Source organism: Prionailurus viverrinus, chromosome B2 (assembly GCF_022837055.1).
Source record: "Prionailurus viverrinus isolate Anna chromosome B2, UM_Priviv_1.0, whole genome shotgun sequence".
Taxonomy (NCBI): domain Eukaryota; kingdom Metazoa; phylum Chordata; class Mammalia; order Carnivora; family Felidae; genus Prionailurus; species Prionailurus viverrinus.
The window spans coordinates 27,459,243-27,479,422 of NC_062565.1; the positions used below are offsets into that span (position 1 = coordinate 27,459,243).

Genomic DNA, 20,180 nt, shown 5'->3' on the forward strand with positions numbered 1-20,180 from the left:
ACATGCATCAATTTTGCCACCAAATAAAAATTTCCTAACATTGAGTATTTTTCTAGAATTATTCAGAAGAAAATATACTGTCTTCATTTTGGAAAGTGTAAGCAAAATTTTCAATGGCACCTACCCCCAATGAACTCATAAAAATGCCCATAGAAAGCCAACTATAAACATATACCAGGTTCAGTGACCCTGAACCTTTCTTATATCTGTTCCTTTTCTTACCAACTTAAAAACTTTCTTATATCTGTTCCTTTTCTTACCAACCCTTGACCATGCCCAGATTGGAAACCTAGTACACAAAGTGGAGAAATAGAGAAGAACCAAGCCCATCTTTCCTCACACTGATGCCACCACTATAAGCAGCCTTCAGCCCACCCAAGCTTGGTACAGGGAGTTGAAGCTTTAATACAGTATTGCTTAGAGTTCTATTTATCATTTGGTTGAACATTGTAATTTCCTAATTACATTTGCCCTTAAATGTTACAGTATGGGTAGGATTTTCTATTACAAAACAGTGAGTAGAGTGTCATGGAGATGGCTTGATTTTTCAGCTAGGAGCAGAAGACAACCTTTAAACTGTAATGAGCAAATTTAAATGGGTAGCAGAAGCACACAAATGAAAGATGCTTTTGTGATTACATTTCCTAAATCTTGCTTTTCAATGTACTAATTCCACAGTTACCAAAATGCTTCTTGATCGTTCAAGTTCACTTACAATCATGTCACTAAATAATATGCAGCAGATTCAGAGTGCAAACTCAAAGCTAAAAAAGCTCATTTAGACATCATTGTTTGCAAAACAAATACCTCTTGGGAAGTGGGTCTATCCCTTTCTTCCTGGACTCTTTCCCCTTCCTTTCTTATTTGAGGCTTCCTGGGTGATTCTTATGCCTTTCACTCCTTGCCTGGAGCATTTTGCCAGATATTTAATATGACTTTCTTTCTGAATCCATTTAAACTGGAATCTCTCTTTCTCCAACTTGAACTGCTTTGCCTTTATGGGAGGTGGGAAGGAAGTCACAGTTTCTGCTATTCTGTATGTCAAAGGAGGCTTGTTTATCCTACTAGTAAAGTCAATAGACAGCTGACTTCCTGCCAAGGACTGCATTCCGGACAAGAAAGCCAAGCTGATAAAAACATTGGTTGCAGGCAATTGTTCTGAAAAGTATGCTTATGGTGCACCTGATAACTACCTTCTTCTGTAAACACACCTACTGAGGAGGAAGTGTGGGTGTTCAATGAACCAAGAAAGTTTGAGTTGCCCTTCACCACCATACTCACAGGAAAATTTTGGTCTTAACAGCCTGGGCACTGTGGAATGGATGTACACTGGCCACTCCAGAAAGATGTGGCATTGGAGAACACACTGACCTATTACAACCCAGGACCTGTGACTACAAACAATTTAGGATATGTGGAGTTCTCAGTTAAGGCAGGGTTGGGGTTTCCAATGACTTGTCTCTAATGGCATTTGCCAATTCAAGCCTCCTTTGAGGCACTGAGGCTTAAATTACATTCCAATAGCATTCTGACTTTATTCTGTTGAGACCCTGAACACACCTGGAATTGATTATTTAATATCTATCTTCCCAGAAGGATTTTAGAGAAGGAATAGTAGCCTTTCCCTGGTCGATACATGGCATTCCCTGTCTCTGCTGCTTAGTCAACTCAATAATGAATAAATAAGATTGAAAAACACTACTGAAGTGATCAGAGAATGGCATACTCACAGTTGCTCTTTGTAATTTAGCAAATGGTTGGGTGTAGAGATGAATTTAAGATCTAGGTTCTGGGATTCCTGTCCCTGGTTTTCTGTGCTAATCTCCACCACATGCCATTCTTCTCCAGTACTCTTCCAAGGGAAGTGCATGTTTCATGGCTTACCACTGGTAAACACAGCATGTCTCCAGATGATCATATGAAGAAAGAAAGAGAAGTGAATTGACCAGAGTATTTCTAAACAGCATACATCATTTCCCTCACTGTATACACTATACAAAGAGCTACAAGGAGAAGAAAGCAAAGTGCTGATTGCAGCAATAATTGGAGGGCAGTTATGTCACTAAAAGAACAAAGCAACATATAAGAGGTATATTTAAATGCAGCTGGTACCAAAACACTCCATACATGTAAATTTTCTGGTAAAAAAATGCCAAGAACTCAGAGAAAAAAACCCTGAATCATCACATGCCATTCCCTTTGTTCAGTTAGCCTTGACATGCTGACTTGACCGTGGAGAATGAGACCTTCAATGTAAAACCAAAGACACATCTTCTGAGGCATAACATTCCCACACAGGAGTAATTTAACATCCCATTGATTTGGATCCTCCAACATCTTACCAAGTGTAATTAATAGAGATTAGAAAATACCTTAGGGGTATTTGTCCTAGAGTATTCAGCTCTCCATTTGGGTCAAATATCTTTTTTTTTTTTTTGAAAAGAGATCTTTATTCTAACTTAGCGACTGAACTGGTTTGGCTCAGATGAAGTTACTCTTCAATAATGGCAACACAGACATAAGTATTTGAAAAAAACACCATTGCCTGACCTGTGAAATCTATCTACTAGGCAGATGGAAGAGAAGGGAAATGAGTATGAGCAAACATTCAATGCCTGTCTTGCATGAGACACTTTAACATATGTGCCATTTAATTCTGATAATATTCTTGTGAGGTTTTTTTTTAAATCATTTTTCCCATTATATAGTAAAGGAAACAGAATCAGCGAGGGTAAGTAGTTTAGCCAGGCAGCAGAGTAGGATTTAAACCCTGACCCCCTGACATCCAAATCAAGCCATGCTCTACTCAGGACTCAATGATTACCTGCTTTACTATTATCAGGCAAATTTTGGGTCAATAAAGCTTTTATCTATCACCATAAGGAAAACTACATTAACTCAAAAATTGCTATGGTTTACTTACACTTTGATACTTCAATATGTATTTCATGTTTTTTAAAGCAAAATGTGCTTTTAAAAAATTATATAAATATCCTGTTAATTTTTCTTTAGCAGGTTGTAAGTTCCTGTACATTTAATGTCCCCATGCTGTTGATGACTTCCCAATATAAGCCTACCTTCTGACATTTGTTTGCCCAGCTCTTTGATTATTTAGGCTTTCAGACCTATACTCCGAGTAGCTAACCCATGAAAGCATCATTGTTTTACACCAGATTCAGCCTATTATTATTATTATTTTAAATGTTTATTTATTTATTTTTGAGAGAGAGAGAGAGAGAGAGAGGCAGACCAAGAATCCTAGGAAGTCTCTGTGCTGTCAATGTAGAGCCTGACACAGGGTTCAAACTCACAAACCATGAAATCATGACCTGAGCCAAAATCAAGAGTCTGACGCTGAGCCACCAAGGTGCCCCTATTATTATTTTTTTGTTATTATTTTACACACCAGTTCAACTCATTTTCAACCAAGATTTTCATCCCTGACATGATTCATAACTTTGATTCAAACCTTACAGGGGACAAGATCAGAAGTTACAACTCTCAAGAAAGCTCCAATTAATGACCCTTCCTGACTTCCAAAGAAGTGGAGGGAATAATCAAAACCATTTTGATTGAGGACTGCCTACTCTGAAGCCTAACATTACTATAAGAGGGACTAATAGACAAAAACTAACCATGACTCTGATTTCCCTGATGAGATAGCAGTGAGATGGCTCATGATTTTTTCTGGATGGCAATTGAATTTAAAAAGCAAGATATCTGTACACTTATGTTCACAGCAGCATTATTCACAGTAGTCAAAAAGGTGGAAGCAACGCAAGTATCCAACAATAGGTACATGAATAAATAAAATGTGACATAACCATACAATGGAATAGAATATTTCTTGGCTTTAAGAAGGGGAAAATTCTGACATATGCAACAATATGGATTAATCTTGAAGACATTATACTAAAATAAGTCAGCCACAATAGAACCAGTATTGAATGATTTCACTTATATGAGGTTCCTAGAGTGGTCAAATTCAGAGAGACACAAAGTGGAATGGTGGTTCCCAGGGGCTGGAGGAGGTGGGAATGGGGGTTATTGTTTAATGAAATTAAACAATACATAATTTCAGTTTGCAAGATGAAAAGGATTCTGTGGAAGGATGGTGGTGATGGTTGCACAACAATGTAAACACACTGAATGCCACTGAACTGTACACTTAAACATGAGATGGTACATTTTATGTTGTGTATATTTTACCACAAGTGAAAAAGAAACGCAAGAAGCACTTCTTTCCCTGTTCCTCCACTGAAAAGGTTGGTTATATCATTTGTTTCTGGCAATAGTGCCTGTAGTATATTATGGAAGAACTATTTTTGGTATGCAAAAAACAAACCTTTATTTTGTTCTGGGCTCTGCACTGATTGCCCATATCTTAGACCATATAAATAAGATAATTCTATTCTTAAGAATTAGCAATGTACTTTAAAATAATTGTATTCTGGTAAATATTTAGGTGAATAGTGAAAGGTTAAGAATTTAAAAAAACACTTTTTTACTTTACCTTTGTTTAACAAAATTCTTTATTTAATGGTTTTTGCTCATGTATTGTAAGCATTAGCCATCTATAATCAGTAAAAGAAATGAGGCTTCTGGTAATCATTCTGGTTTTCTTTAAGCATCTCCCCTTGTCTTTAGTTGAGAGGGAGTCATGTGGCATTAGGGTATGTGTAGCTCACAGGGGCATGGGTTGTGACAGTTCTGTCCCCCTTTCCTTCTTCCCAAGGCACCTGAGCCCATCTTTGTCCCAGCTGTCCCATGTTCCCTGGCTATGACCCCTGTGTCTCTCCTGTTACTGAAGGGACATGATATCCTGGCTTCAGAAAGCTCATCCACTCATAATACTCTATCCCTCCCAGGGACATTGTGTTCTGAAAGAGGGGCCACAGACCTTTTGCACACCAATGTGAATATACTTAACACCACTAAACTGTACCCTTAAAATTGTTTAGATACTAAATTTTATGCTATGTGGGTTTTTTTAACCAAAAATTTAAAAAAAAGTATTTAAAGAGACAGAGAGGCCATTAGAAGAAGGAAACTCAATAAATAATGAAGACTAGAGGTAGAAATTTAGGCATGAAATTACAGGCCAGTGAGAGAGAATTTCCATTTGTGACAGGAATGTTGTTTACAGACATCCCTCTTATCCATCTTATACCCTGTGAATATGCCTCCCTGTGTGTGATGGAGGCAGGACGTGGGGTTGGTAGGAGGGATAATTCTGGGAAACTACTATTTTGCCTGGGAGAGGCTCAAGGGGAGACAATGGAGGCTCCTGGCTTGGTTAGGCAAGGAATCAGTAATTTCGCAGTAAGCACACCAAAGCTTCTGGGAGGAATAAGTGTACCCTGAACCAGTGTCTGCCCAGGGCCCTCCTCCAATTCTTAGGTGGGTCTCCTCAGACTTCTATTCAATTCCTCCCTGAGCTCTGGAAGTCTAATGAAAACCACAGCAGCAGATTAGAAAGAGAAGCTTCTGCACCTTTCCCGGCCATTTCCCCTTGAAGGCTGTGTATCTTCGCTCAGGTGGGTTGAGAGCCAATCAAGTCCACATTTTAGAGGTGAATTCTTCTCTCTGTTCTCATCTTTTATTTGTCCAGTCCTTTTTATCATTGCCCCTGTCTTCAGGACAAATCCCACAGAGTTCCCCTAAGCCTTGAGAAATACAAAATGAAGCCACAAGTAGAAACTTGACATGGTGAAACAGAGGGGTGAAGTTCCTGAGAGGGCCTGAGGGTGCAGCCACAGGGAAGAACATGCAGGGACAGCCTTAATGGTGTGTGTGCACACAACTGGCTGCCTGGATCCAACATGGTGAGAGTCAATGCCTGGGGTGGTGGTCATCCATTAGATATAATTGATAATGACTTTCAGTTGGGACTAGAAATGGAGCAATCCTCAGGAATCCAGAACCCTCACTGCTGGCAGAATTCTAAGTAAACAGTAACAACACCTAGTTGTGTGGGTGGCAATTAATCAAGGCAGTCAGTGAGTTCTACTTGCAGAATCTCTTCTGTTCCTTTGTTTCTGTCCCCACCCATTGGCATGATTTCCCTGGGGAATTTTTTTTTTCTTCCTGGTGCTTGGGTTATGTACACACACATACAGTAGTCAAATGCCAACAAATTGACTCCAGGTTATGTATCCCTGTCATGGACGGTACAGGACATGGAATCCATCGCCCTGAGTACTAGACAGGGTTTGAACATTTATTGGCCATGTGACCTTAGATATTTAACTTCTGTTTCTTGACTGGAAACATTCAGACAATGACATCTCTTTTACCTACCTCACATATGTGTGAAAGCATTTTAGCCTCTTCCACAAATGTTAAGCCTCCTAGGAAGGGAGCATGGTGTTAATGGCTGTGCTGAAGGTTTGAACAGCAAATTATACATTCATATATATATATATATATATATATATATATACAGAGAGAGAGAGAGGAGTAGACACTAAGAGTTTTTTATAGTTCTTAAAAATTGTTCAGATTCAAGAAAATAATTTTTAATGTTGGTTAAATAACGTTGGAAAAATTTACATTTGAAAATCAGGGGTGAAAAGCACTTAAGCAAAACACACTTATGATTTAACTGAATCAGAAACATTGTAAAACCAGAGAATTATGGGGTCTAGTCAAATCTGACTGTTCTTTAGTTCTAGAAATGTCTGCCTCTTGTTTAGCAACAGGCACTTGTATTTAAGTGAGAAGGCCATGCTCTTCTGCTTTGTCACTGAATAGGGTCTCTTCTTTAAAAATCTCAGCAGATGTTGGACTTGAGTTTCATATTCCCATTGTAAAGAGTGGTTTACATATAAAGAAATCAGGTTTTTCTTCCCAGTTTATAGATGTTACACCTTAAATCCAGCACTCTGACCCCTGATCAATTACTGGAAACAGCAACAGCTGATTACTGTACAAAGAAATTAACAGCTTAGAAATGAAATCGCAGACTAACAGTGACTTATTTAACGTTTATTTATTTTTGAGAGAGAAAGAGAGAGAGAAAGAAAGAGAGAGCATAAGTGGGGAGGGGCATCAAGAGAGGGAGACACAGAATCTGAAGCAGCCTCAGGCTCTGAGGTGTCAGCACAGACCCCAACACAGGGCTCAAACCCACAAGTGGTGAGATTATGGCCTGAGCCAAAGTCAGACACTTAACCAACTGAGCCACCCAGGTACCATGATTTATTTAATTTAAACATGAGTTTCAGTCACTTTGTTCTTTGAACAGAATCCATCACTCTGAACCTAGCACAACCTGGTACAAGGACTATCAGCCTTTCGTTTGCCTTCTTCCACCCATTGTTGATATAAATTCATGAAGGGCAGGGTTCTGTGGTCTACGTTTTTTTTTTTTCTCACAGCTCTTATAATTGAAATTTGCATGTAGTAGATACATAATATACCCTTGTTGACTAATTAATATATCTACTGTCTAGTGAATTCTTAATATATATCAGGCAATGTGCTAGATCAGATAAATATAGTCCTCACTTATTGCTCAGAACTGCCCTATATGCCAGATGTTAGCAGATGAGGAAATAGAACTTAGGTTAGTTTATTTGCCCAAGGGCCATAGAGCTAGACAGTAGCAAAGTCTAGGCTTTCTTCTCCCCCCCCTCCTTTTTTTTGGTTGCCCTTCTGAAACTGTACAGAAATTATAAAAAATATTTGGGGTTTTTCTAAAACCATGGCCTTGAACACTCCAGAGAAGTGATGGGATGGCTGGGAGAGGATCATCAGAGTAGAACCTGCAGAGAAGCATTTAACTTCTTCTCAGTGTCCTCATAAGTCATCAATCTTGTCTGTTATTATAGTTTTTGAACCATGCCCCGGACCATTTGGGCTTCAGGGATATGTTTTAGTGGTTCTGCAAACATTCTTTTCCAAATCAAATTTGAAAAATACATTTTTTAACTGTTTCAAAGCCATAGAAAAGAGCATGTGTCCTCAAATTTATCAGCCATATTTAATAATACAATGGTTTGGAGTATGGGTGTAAGTTTTTTCTCTTAAAACACTTTTAAAAATTTCTTTCTCCCAATACCTGTATTTAAATTTTAACTTGTTATTCATATATCAGTGATTAATAAGTATAATCCTGCATTGATCTTTCTTTAGGTGGAGACCTGTGGATGCTCAGGCCCCAGAAAGTCATACCTCACCTGCATGGCCCATGGGCATTCCCTCAATTAAAGGCCAGGAAAAGTACAGAGCATCATCTGGGGTAAGCATTTATCAATGCATAATCATTTCCTAATAATAAGTGAACCCAAAACAGCCTGTATTCCTAATAAGAGACAAGAGTCATAGGTTCTTTTAAGCATAGGTTGGAATTTTTTTGTCTGTGATATACAAGATGGAATTATTATAAATTTGGACATTGGGATACTTCTATTTCAATATTTATTAAGTAGTAATCTTTCATCATTTTCTATTTTTTAAATTATTTTCTCATTTTTCCTTAAAATTAGAAATAGATTATTAGTTAAAAATTAAAAATATTTTTAATTGAAAATAAATGTAACAGATTGACCAGACTCAAGATCAATAACAAATCATATTACACAGCACTAACTGATGTTTCAATTACATCTAAACTGCCAATAGCATGGCATAATAGCAATGTGATGAAAAATAAGGAAGTGATACAACTTATTTTTCAGGAGGGTGGGTTCACTCTGCAAGAAGTTCAAATTGCCCAAGTCCTCACCATTTTATGAAATTTTGGAAAATAGCTTTATGAATTCTGCCAATAAGAAACATCATTTGTAACCTATCAGATCAATAGAAAACTCTCTAGAGAATAGATATGAGGCTCTAAATACTTTTCATGATAAACTGAATAGCTCAAAGTTATAACAAATGTATATATACATAACATTTAAATTCAACAATGAGCATACATTTAGATATCACTTGGAGGGGGGCCTGAGTGGCTCAGTTGGTTGAGCATCCGACTCTTGATTTGGGCTCTGGTCATGATCCTAAGGTCATGTGATCAAGCCCTGCCTCAGGCTCCACACTGTGAGCATGGAGCCTGCTTGGGATTCTCTCTCTGTTTCTCTCCCTCTCTCTCTGTCTCTGTCTCTGTTTCTCTCTCTCTCTGTCTCCCTCTGCCCCTCTCGCCCACTCATGATCTCTCTCTCTCTAAAATAAAAAAAAAAATTAAAGTTGAACATCATTCAAAGTTAAGTTACCATGTTATATATGCAGGAAAGCACAATCCATAAAGCCAAAGCTAATCACATGCCATGCCAGGGACATTGTATTAAGTCTGTTAGATGAGTAGGTAGCCACAAAAATGCAACCAATGGTATTGTCATACACCCAGCTATTAAAGCCATGAGGCTGGTCATTCTTGTTAACATTTCCTTTCTGCTTAACTCTACATTGATGACATGTCAGTTCTACCTCCAAATCAAGGGCAAACTCCTTCCCTTCTCACCTCCTGTCCCTCCAAAGCATTCTTGACCACCAACCTTTGCCCTATTTTCAATTCATCCTCCACTGAAAACCAGGATGTTATTTTAAAATTCAAGCACTAACTTATAACTGCCCTGATAAAAGTCCTTTAGTGACCTCATACTGTACTTAGAACAAAATCCATATTTGCTTTCCCCTGGCCTGGGAGACCTGGCATGGTCTGATTCCTGTTTCTTTCCATAGTCTTATCTCATGCTACGTTCCCTGTTGTTTCCATCCCTAGAACACACCTTATTCTTTCTCTGCTTGGGGGTCCACACTTGCTGTTCCTTGTCCCTCAAGCTCTCTTCTCTGGACCATGAGATGGCTGGCTTCTTTTCATCTTTCAGCTGCAACTTGACCATCATCTCCTAGAGGCCTTCCTCAGGTTCTCCATTTAAGATATTACTATCCCTGGTATTCTTCCTTCCAGCATGTTGTTAATTCCTTCTTGGCACTGTTTATAATCCACACTGGCTTATTTGATGCTTCTTTCTTGCCTGACTCTTTCCAATAGAGTGTAAACTTTATAAGGGCCAGAACAAAGTCCTGTTTGCCATTGCATTCTCAGCACCAGAACCCTCAGTACCTGGTATGTAAGAAATACAATTTTCAGGGGCATCTGGGTGGCTCAGTTGGTAAAGTGTCTGACTCTTGACCTCAGCTCAGGTCTTGATCTCAGGGTCATGAGTTCAAGCCCCTCACTGGGCTCTGTGCTGTCATGAAGCTTACTTAAATAAAATAAAAAAGAAACACAATTTTCATCACAATCCAGAACATATTTTTTTATTGTATGTGATTCACTGTTATTCACTCTGTTTTATTGTATTTCATGTTCTTAAAAATCTGCTTATGACCCATCAAATTCCATAACCCACTAAAGGATCCCACTGTGTCATTTGAAAACATTATGATAATGCAAACTAGAGAAAAAAATTCAATATCCTTCACTCATTTAGATGATGAGATTATATAAAATCATTATGGTTCAACTGGATAAGACTACAGATTTAGCAAAATTTCAATTAGTCCTCAAAATAATGAGGACTTGGAACATGAACTTTTTATTTTCAAATAATATTCTCACATAATGAATAAAAGGAATTTTTATTATTTTTTTTAAAAAAAGAGGAACATTTTTCACATATTAGTTTTCATGTACTGATATTAGTGTGTTTGTTTCATGTATTAATTAGAATTTTTCATGCATCCAATAACTTACATATGTTTATAATAACATGGCATGACAAAGAAATCAATGATGCAAAAGAAACACAAGAATATTGTCACATCATGCTGGTGGGCAAATCCAAGCTTCGCAATAGCCAGGTTCCCAAAGTGTGGGAGAATCCCATACAAAAATTGCCAATTTTATGAAGGAATATATTTATTTTGCTTTATTTCTTATGTTTTATTTACTAACCTTGAAATAGGTAATGAAAATTATTAAAAAATAAAATTATGACAATAAAATTGGACAAAAGTGAATTCAGTGAAAAAACTCATTCTTGCAACCATCCAAGTTCCCTTCTCTGAGAGAAATCAATGTTATCAGATTCTTGCCTATCTCTTCAGAGATATTTTATGCATATTCTCTTCCCTTTAAACAAACAAACAAAAAAAACTAATAATACTCATACTTTTAAGTCATGGTCTTTAAAAAAAACCTTTACAATAGATTTGGAGCATTGTTCCATATCTGTACATACAAGGCTTTCTCACTGTTTATTTAAGCTACATAGCATTCCACTGTATGATTGTACCATCATTTATTTAATTAGTCTTACATTGTATATTTAGATTATCTCCAACTCTTTGCTACAAGAACAATGATGCAATGAATAGCCTTGTACATACATCAAGTAGCACAGGTATAAGTATTTCTGTAAGGTAAATTCCAGAAATGGAATTGCTGGGTCAAAAGGTAGGTTCATTTATAATTTTGATAGATGCTGCCAAATGCTCACCATTGAGATGTACCAGTCTACACTCCCACTTGCAGTGTATTAGCAGACATGTTTCATACACTTATACTCAAACTTACAGGGAAATTTATCAAGCTTTTAGACATTTGCCAATATGATAGGAGAAAAAATGGCATCTCAGTGTTATTTTAATTTGCATCTTTCTAATAATAAATGAGATTGAACATCTTTCAATATATTAAAAATAATCTGTAGTTTTGTAATTCCTTTTTTGTTGTTTATATATTTTGCTTATTTTTCTGTTGGGTTATTGGTATTTTTTCTTACTGATTATATATATATATATATATACACACACACATACATACATATATTGTTTATATATTACATATATAAAATATATAATATATAAAATGAATATATACAAATATATATTTGGTTATGTATACAAATATATATATTTATTGTTTATATATGAAGTCATGATCTCACATCTCATAGGTTCGAGTCCTGCATCAGACTCTGTACTGACAGCTCAGAGCCAGGAGCCTACTTAAGATTCTGTGTCCCCTGAGAGGAGAGACTGTCTCTCTCTCTCTCAAAAATAAATAAACATTAGAAAAAAATTAAAAGTTTCTTGTTTTCCATTTTAAATATTTGATCTTTCTGGGATTTGTTTTGGTACATAATTTTAATCCAAGTTCATATTATTTTCTATTTGACTATGTGATTTTGAAAATAATATATATTTGCTGAATATTACATTTCCAGGGATACATGAACCTATTCCTTGATGTTACATCATCCTGTGCATTAATTTGTCAGCATATTAGTATATCAGTACCTCACTGTTTTAATTATGTTATGTTTTCATGGTTTATAGGGTAATCTCATCTCATTACTCCTTTCTGTCAGAATTTCTCTGGGAATAGCATATTTAATTTTCTATATAAATTTTAAATTTTTCAATTTCTTTGAGAGATAGAGAGAGGGAGGCAGAGTGGGAGCAGGAGAGGGGCAGAGAGAGAGGGAGACACAGAATCTGAAGTAGGCTCCAGGCTCCGAGCTGTCAGCACAGAGCCTAATGTGGGACTCCAATTCATGAACCATGAGATCATGACCTGAGCTGAAGTGGAACCCTTAACTGATTGAGCCACCCAGGCACCCCTAATTTTCTATATAAATTTTTTAAATCCCCTATCAAAGTTTCTCTACATTTTCACTCAAAATATTTTTCTGATATTGATTTTGCATTGCATTTATAAATTACTTTAGAAATATTGTCAGTTTTAAAAATGACACTGAATCTTCTTGTTCAAGAAGATAGAGTGAGAATATTTTTCAAATCACAAAGGTATACACCAATAAATTTTACAATTATTCTTATATATATCATGCAGTTATTGTAATTTATTTGAAGCAATTTATACATATTTTGGTGCTTTAAAAATAGGGGCTCCTGGGTGGCTTAGTTAGTTAAGTTTCGTATCTTGGTTTTGGCTCAGGTCATGATCTCACAGTTCATGAGTTCAATCCCAACATTGGGTTTTGTGCTGACAGTGTAAAGCCTGTTTGGGATTCTCTCCTTCTCTCTCTCTGCCCCTCCTGCTCATGCATTCTCTCTCTCAACATAAATCAACTTAAAAAATAGTGTTTTACTTTTAATTATTAAGGATATTGAATCACTACTCAAAAATCTCCCAAGAAAGAAAAGACCTGGATCAGAAGGCATCACTGGTGAAATCCACCAAACATTTAGAAAGTGGTTAATACCATTTCTTTCTCAAACTCTTTCAAAAGACTGGAGAGCATGGAGCACCTCCTCACTCATTCTCTGAGGCCAGAATTATCTTGATACCAAAGCCAGTAGAAGAAGAAGAAGAAGAAGAGAGAAAGTGAAGAAGAGGGAGAAGGAGACAGAGAAAAGAAGAAGAATGAGAAAGAAGAAAGGAAGAAAAAGAAGGAGAGAAGAAGAAGAAGAAGAAGAGGAAGGGGAGGAGGAGGAAGGGGAGAGGGAGAAGGAGAAGGAGAGGGAGAAGGAAAAAGGAAGAAGAAGGAGAAGGAGAAAGAAGAAAGGAAGAAGGAGATGAAGAAGAAAGAAGAAAAACATGATCATATCAATTGATGCAAAAAAAAAATAAAGTGACAAAATTCAACTCATTGCATGATAAAACCACTCAATAAACTAGGGATAGAAGGAAACTTTCTTGTGATCAAATCCAATAGGAAAAAGCCACAGCTAACATTATACTCAATAATGAAAGAATGAAAGCTTTTCCCCAAAGATCAGGAACAAGAAAGGGATGCCTGAATTCACTATTTCTCTTCAACATGAAGTTCTAGCCAAGGTAATTAGGTAAGAAAAAGGAATACAAAGCATCCAAATTGGAAAGGAAGAAGTAAAATTATCTGTTTGCAGATGACATGATCTTATATGTAAACAACCCTAAAAAACACATATAAAAAATACTGGTAGAGCTAATAAACAAATTCAGTGAAGTTGAAGGACACAAAACCAACGCAAAAATCAGTTTCATTTCTATACACTAAAAATCAAAAATCCAAAGAGAAAATGAGAAAAATTCCATTTATAATAGCACCAATTTTAATATTTAGGAATGAATGTAACCAGGAAGATGAAGAACTTGTATACTGAAAATTACAAAACATTTCTGAAAAAAAAAATTAAAGAAGAAATATAAGTGGAAAGACATCCTGTGTTCATGGATTATAAATTCAATGTTGTTTAGATGATTGCCCAAGCAATCTACAGATTAAATGCAATCTTTATGAAAATTCCAAGGATGTTTTGGCAGAAACATAATTTATTCTATTCTCAAATGCGTATGGAATTTCAGGGGCCCCTGAATTGCCAAAACAATCTTGAAAAAGAAGAATAAAGTTGGAAAACTCACACTTCCTGATTTCAAAACTTATTATAAAGTGACCATAAGCAAAACAGTATTTTACTGGCACAAAAACATGAATATATACCAATGGATTAGAATAGAGACACCAGAAATAACATATAGTCAATTGATTTTTAGCCAGCTTGCCAAGATCATTCATTGAAGGGACAGTTTTTTTTCAATAGATAGTGTGGGAAAACTGGATGCTCACATGCAAAAGAATGAAATTTAAACCTTACCCTGTGCCATAATGCAAAACAAGTTAAGTCATAAAGGATCAAAGACCAAAATTTAAAGGCTAAAACTATAAAAATCATAGAAGAAAACACAGAATAAATCCTTATGATACTAGATTTGACAATGATTTCTTGGATGTGACACCAAAACAAGCAACAAGGAAAATAAATAAATTGCATTTTTTAATCAAATTAAAATGTATGCATCAAAGGTTATTATTAAGAGAATGAAAAGACAATCAAGTAAGTGGAAGAAAATATTTGTATGTCATATATCTAATAAGGGATTATTGTGCGGAATATGTAAAAGACTCCTACAACTCCATAAAAATAAAAACAAACAACTCAATTAGAAAATGGACACTTAAATAGACATTTCTCTAAAGAAGATGCACAAATGGCTAAGTACATGAAAAGATGCTCAATATCAGTAATCATTAGGGTAATACGAATCAAAATAACAATGGGAGACTATCTCACACCCACTAGGATAGCTATTCAAAACAAAACAAAAGAAAACAAAACAAAAACAAAATAACAAGAGTTGGCAAATTTGTGAAGAAATTGGAACTTGTGTACGTTTTTGATGGGGATGTAAAATGGTACAACTGCTGTAGAAAACAGTTTGATGGTTCCTTACAAAATTAAAAATAGAATTACCATATGATCCAGCAATTCCACTCCTAGCAATATACCCAAAAGAATTGAAACCAGGGACCAAGACAATTGTAGTGATATTCATAGCAGTTTATTCACAGTATCCAGTAAGTGGAAAAATCCAAATATCCATCAGTGGATGAATGGGTAATCAAAATATGTATATAGAGAATGAAATATTATTCAGTCTAAGAGGGAAGACAAGTCTGATGCATGCTACAAAATGGATGAAAATTGAAAATGCTAAATGAAATAAAGCAGACAAAAAAGATAAGTATTTTATGGTTCCACTTATATGAAGTACTCAGGCTAGGCAAATTCATAGAGACATAAAGTAGAATAGAGGTTGCCAGGCAATAGGAGAAGGGTGGAATGGGTAATTATTATTGAATAAGTATAGAATTTCTGTTTGGGATGATGAAAAAGTACTATAGAAGGATAATAGTGATGGTTGTACACATTGTGAATATACTTTATGTCACTGAATTACACACAAAAAAGTGATTAAGGTGGTAAATTTTATGTAATGCATATTAAGTGACAACAAAACAAAATTTTAAAAATAGGCCCTTGATTATAATTTCTGGTTTTTTTTCTTTTTTTGGTTTTGGGAGCTTTGTTTTGTTTTTGTTTTTTGTGTGTTTGCTTTTATATATATGAAGGCTATTGACTTTTACATATTAATCGTATACCCAAGTATTATTCTGAATTTGGGGGAATGGAGTGGTATTGATAACAGTTTCTTACTTTTCTTTTTTTGTTCAACTGCAATAAAATATAAATCACATATAACCTAGCATATTAACCATTTTTAACTGTATAGTTTCATGGCATTCACAGAGTTCTGCAACTATCATCATGAGCTGTCTCGAACTTTTCCAAGACTGAAACTCATATCCATTTACCATTAACTCTATTACTCTCTTCTGCTAGACTTGGAAACCACAATTCTACTTTCTGACTCTAAGAATTTGACTACTCTAGTGTGAAACCTCATGTAAATAGAGTCATACAGTATATGCCCATTTGTGCCTGGCTTATTGCACTGAACATAATGTCCTAACACTCATCCAAGGTATAGCATGTATCAGAATTTTATTCTTTTTTAAGGCCAAATAATATTTTATTGTATGCAAATACCACATTTTGTGTATCCATTCATTTATCAATGACCAGTTGGGATGCTTCCACCTTTGGCTATTGTGAATAATGCTGCTATGAATATGAGTGTGCAAATATCTGTGTGACTTCCCACTTTCAATTCTTTTGGATATATTCCCAGAAGTGAAATTGCAGGATAATATAGTAAGGATTTTTTTAAGGAATCACCATACCATTTTTTAAGGTTTATTTATTTAAGAGAGAGAGAGAGAGAGTGAGAGTGGGAGACAGGCAGAGAGGGAGGGAATCCCAAGCAGGCCCCATGCTGTCAGTGCAGAGCCTGATGTGGGGTCACAAACCGTGAGATCATGACCTGAACTCAAGAGTCAGTCATTCAACCAACTGAACCACCCAGGTGCACCCACCATACCATTTTTTATAGCAGCTGCACTATTTTGTATTCCTACCACCAGTGAGTGCACTTAGTTCTCTTTCTTTACTCATGTTTATAATTATATGATCTGTAGACAATGATAACTTTACCTGTTCTAATCCAATTTTTATGCATGTAACATCTTTCTTTTTCTAATAGCGATTAGGTACAGTTTTCTATTATAAAAATTTCAGTTATATAACATGAAATAGTTATTCTCAGGATTTTATTTATTTAATGAGAAGTGAACCAAGTTCTTTGGTTGTCAAAAAGTAAGATTCTAAACCAAACATTTTAATGCACAATAAATCACTACTTTTAAGGGATAAGGAATCTCTACTAGCTAAAATATTATAAATTGGCTCTATGTGTTTTGCTGATCTAATTAATAAGCTGACATAATTCAGTATACATTCACAATTCCCTGTTTTTTTTTAATTTTTTTTTTCAACGTTTATTTATTTTTGGGACAGAGAGAGACAGAGCATGAACGGGGGAGGGTCAGAGAGAGAGGGAGACACAGAATCGGAAACAGGCTCCAGGCTCTGAGCCATCAGCCCAGAGCCTGACGCGGGGCTCGAACTCCCAGACCGCGAGATCGTGACCTGGCTGAAGTCGGACGCTTAACCGACTGCGCCACCCAGGCGCCCCCACAATTCCCTGTTGTGTGAATTCTATTTTGAGTTAATGTCCATAACATAAATAAAATAAATTTTTAATTCTCAGTAAACTTGACAGAGGTTAATCTGAAGTATTTGAGATTTCTGAAAAAGATACCATGGAACATATTAAACTATTACTAGGTACTATGGACTAAATTTTCTTCCCTCAAAATTCACATGTTGAGATTCATATGTCCTAACCCACAAGGTGACTCTCTTTAGAGATCGGAAGGTAGCTAAGGCTGAAGAAGGTCACAAGGGTAGTCCCTGATCCTATAGGACTGGTGTCCTTACAAGAAAATGAGAGACACCAGAGAACTTTCTGTCTTCCCACTGGTACAGAGAAGCCCTGTGAGCACACAGCAAGATGGAAGCAAGCCAAGGAAAGAACTCTCACTAGACACAAACCATGATGGCACCTTGATCTTAGACTTCTCATCTTCAGAACTGTGAAAAAATAAATACCTGTTGCTTAAGCTACCCAGTCTGTGGTATTTTGTTTATGGCAGCCCGCATAGTCACTCTATGTATATTTGAAAGGCGTTTTTTTTTTTCTGTCAAATAATACAGATGTTAATTGTCTGAGGAATCTGCTCACTGATTCCTTCTCAACTGTGTATTTGTCTATTTAGAAATGAGAGCAATTGTGGTCTGTTTTTAGTTATTCAACCTGACACATTTAGAGTACCTTGAGATTCCAAGACTAGCCATTAAAATTTTTTAAAAAATCAATTACAACTAATTATCTGTATGTATCATGAGTTTCTCATGTCTGTGTAATGAAAATAAATACAGAAATATGCTGAAAACTGGAAATATACAAAATCCATATGCCCTGATTTCAAATTCCATGGTCACCAAAAGAATCTAGATTATCTTTCATTTACCTTTTAAGTATTTTTTAACTTTGGATTTTAAAATAAAGTTGTATTAATTAAATATAATTTTCATTGATTCTCTGATATTACATATGAGGACATGAAAACACTTAAATTTTTTCCTAGGTTTCTTTTCACTCTGTATTTCCAGATATTTAAATTACATTATGATTAATTTTATTCTATGAGGAATCACAATATTTATATTCTATGAATTTATCTCAGTTTTAAAGCTTATTATTTCTCATTTCTTGATAACTTCTTTGACATAAACAGAGTTAGTTAAAACAATGAGATACCACTGCACACCTATTAGAACATCCAAAATCTGGGACACCTGACAATAGCATTTGGATATGGAACAACAAGAACTCTCATTCTTTGCTGATGGAAATGTGAAATGGTACAACCACTTTGTAAGACAGTTTAGGGTTTCTTATAAAACTACTTCTCTATACAATCTGGCAATCACACTCTTTGGTATTTACCCAAAAGTGTTGAAAATTTATATCTACACAGAAACCTGCACATGGATATTTGAAGCAGCTTTATTCATAATTGTCAAACTTAGTAGCAACCAAGATGGCCTTCAGTAAATGAATGGATAAATAAATGGCACATGCAGACAGTGAAATATTATTCAGCACTGAAATGAAATGAGTTACCAAGCCATGAAAACACATAAAAGAAACTTAAATGCATATTAGTAAGTGAAAGGAGTCAATCTGATAATGCCACATACTGTATGATTCCACCAACTATAAGACATTCTGGAAAAGACAAAACTGTGGAGACAGTAAAAACATCAGTGGTTCCCAGAGGGTGGGAGGGTGGGGAAGAATAGGCAGAGTGTAAAGCTTTTCTAGGGCAGTGAAAATACCCTATGATGGATACATTTCTAAATACATTGAATATACAATGTCCAGGGTAAACTTTTAGGTAAACTATGGGTTTTGGGTGGTTATGTTGTGTCAATGTAGGCTTACCCTTGGTTGAAAACAATGTACCATTCTGGTTAGTGATGTTGATAATAGGGGAGGCCATGCATGTTTGGGAACAAGGGATATATGGGAAGTCTCTGTGCCTTTTTCTTAATTTTATTATAAACATAAAACTACTCTAAAAACTTAAAGGTTTTAACAATTTGGAAGTATTGATTTGATCCTATTAAATAGATATTATTATCCCTATACTTATATGTAATGTAATTTTCTTAGTTCTTTATTTTGATTCTTCTCTTAGTAGAATAAATACAATTGTCAAATATTTTTTCAAAAATCTTTCATGACTATTATATGCTTAAGTTTTTAGATGATGAATTAACATTTGACTGGGTAGAAAATTCTCAGGTCGAACTTTTCCTCCTTCAGAATTCTTGAATATTTTTTTTTACTTTATCTTAAAGCACTGTGTCTGCCTCTAGAGAAGTTTGAGGCTCATCTTGATAAGTGACTTCCTTTTTTCCTGGATGTCTACAGCATTTGCTCTTTATCCTTAAAGCTCAATAAGTTTACTAAGGTATGACTCAGTGTTAATAATTCTGTATCAATTTTTACCCAGTACGAAGTGTGCCTGCAGTTTCAGTTCTTGTTTTTATTTTAGAAATGTTTCATTCTATTATATTTGAGTACTTTTACTTTTCTGTTTATTCTCTTCATTTCCTCGGGAACACTAACTCACTCAATTTAATTTTTTCTGTCTTGCTTTAGATATCTTTCATTTTTGTCTAGTCATGATCCCTTTTCTTAATTTTTTTAATGTTTATTTATTTTTGAGGGAGAGCGAGCTAGAGCATGAGTGGGGGAAGGGCAGAGAGAAGAGACACAGAATCTGAAGTAGATCCAGGCCCTGAGCTGTCAGCACAGAGGCTAAGCTGGGATTTGAACTGGTGAACCCAGA

General features: G+C 35.7%; 1 long non-coding RNA gene across 1 annotated transcript in view; it reads right to left on the reverse strand.

Annotated features, from left to right (window-relative positions):
- The window catches only part of LOC125166649 (uncharacterized), a 43,919-nt gene that overhangs the window by 11,863 nt on the left and 11,876 nt on the right, over positions 1-20,180 (reverse strand). Inside the window, exon 3 of the long non-coding RNA XR_007152482.1 lies at positions 1,731-1,904. This is a non-coding gene — a long non-coding RNA (uncharacterized LOC125166649). The remainder of the gene's footprint in view (positions 1-1,730; positions 1,905-20,180) is intronic.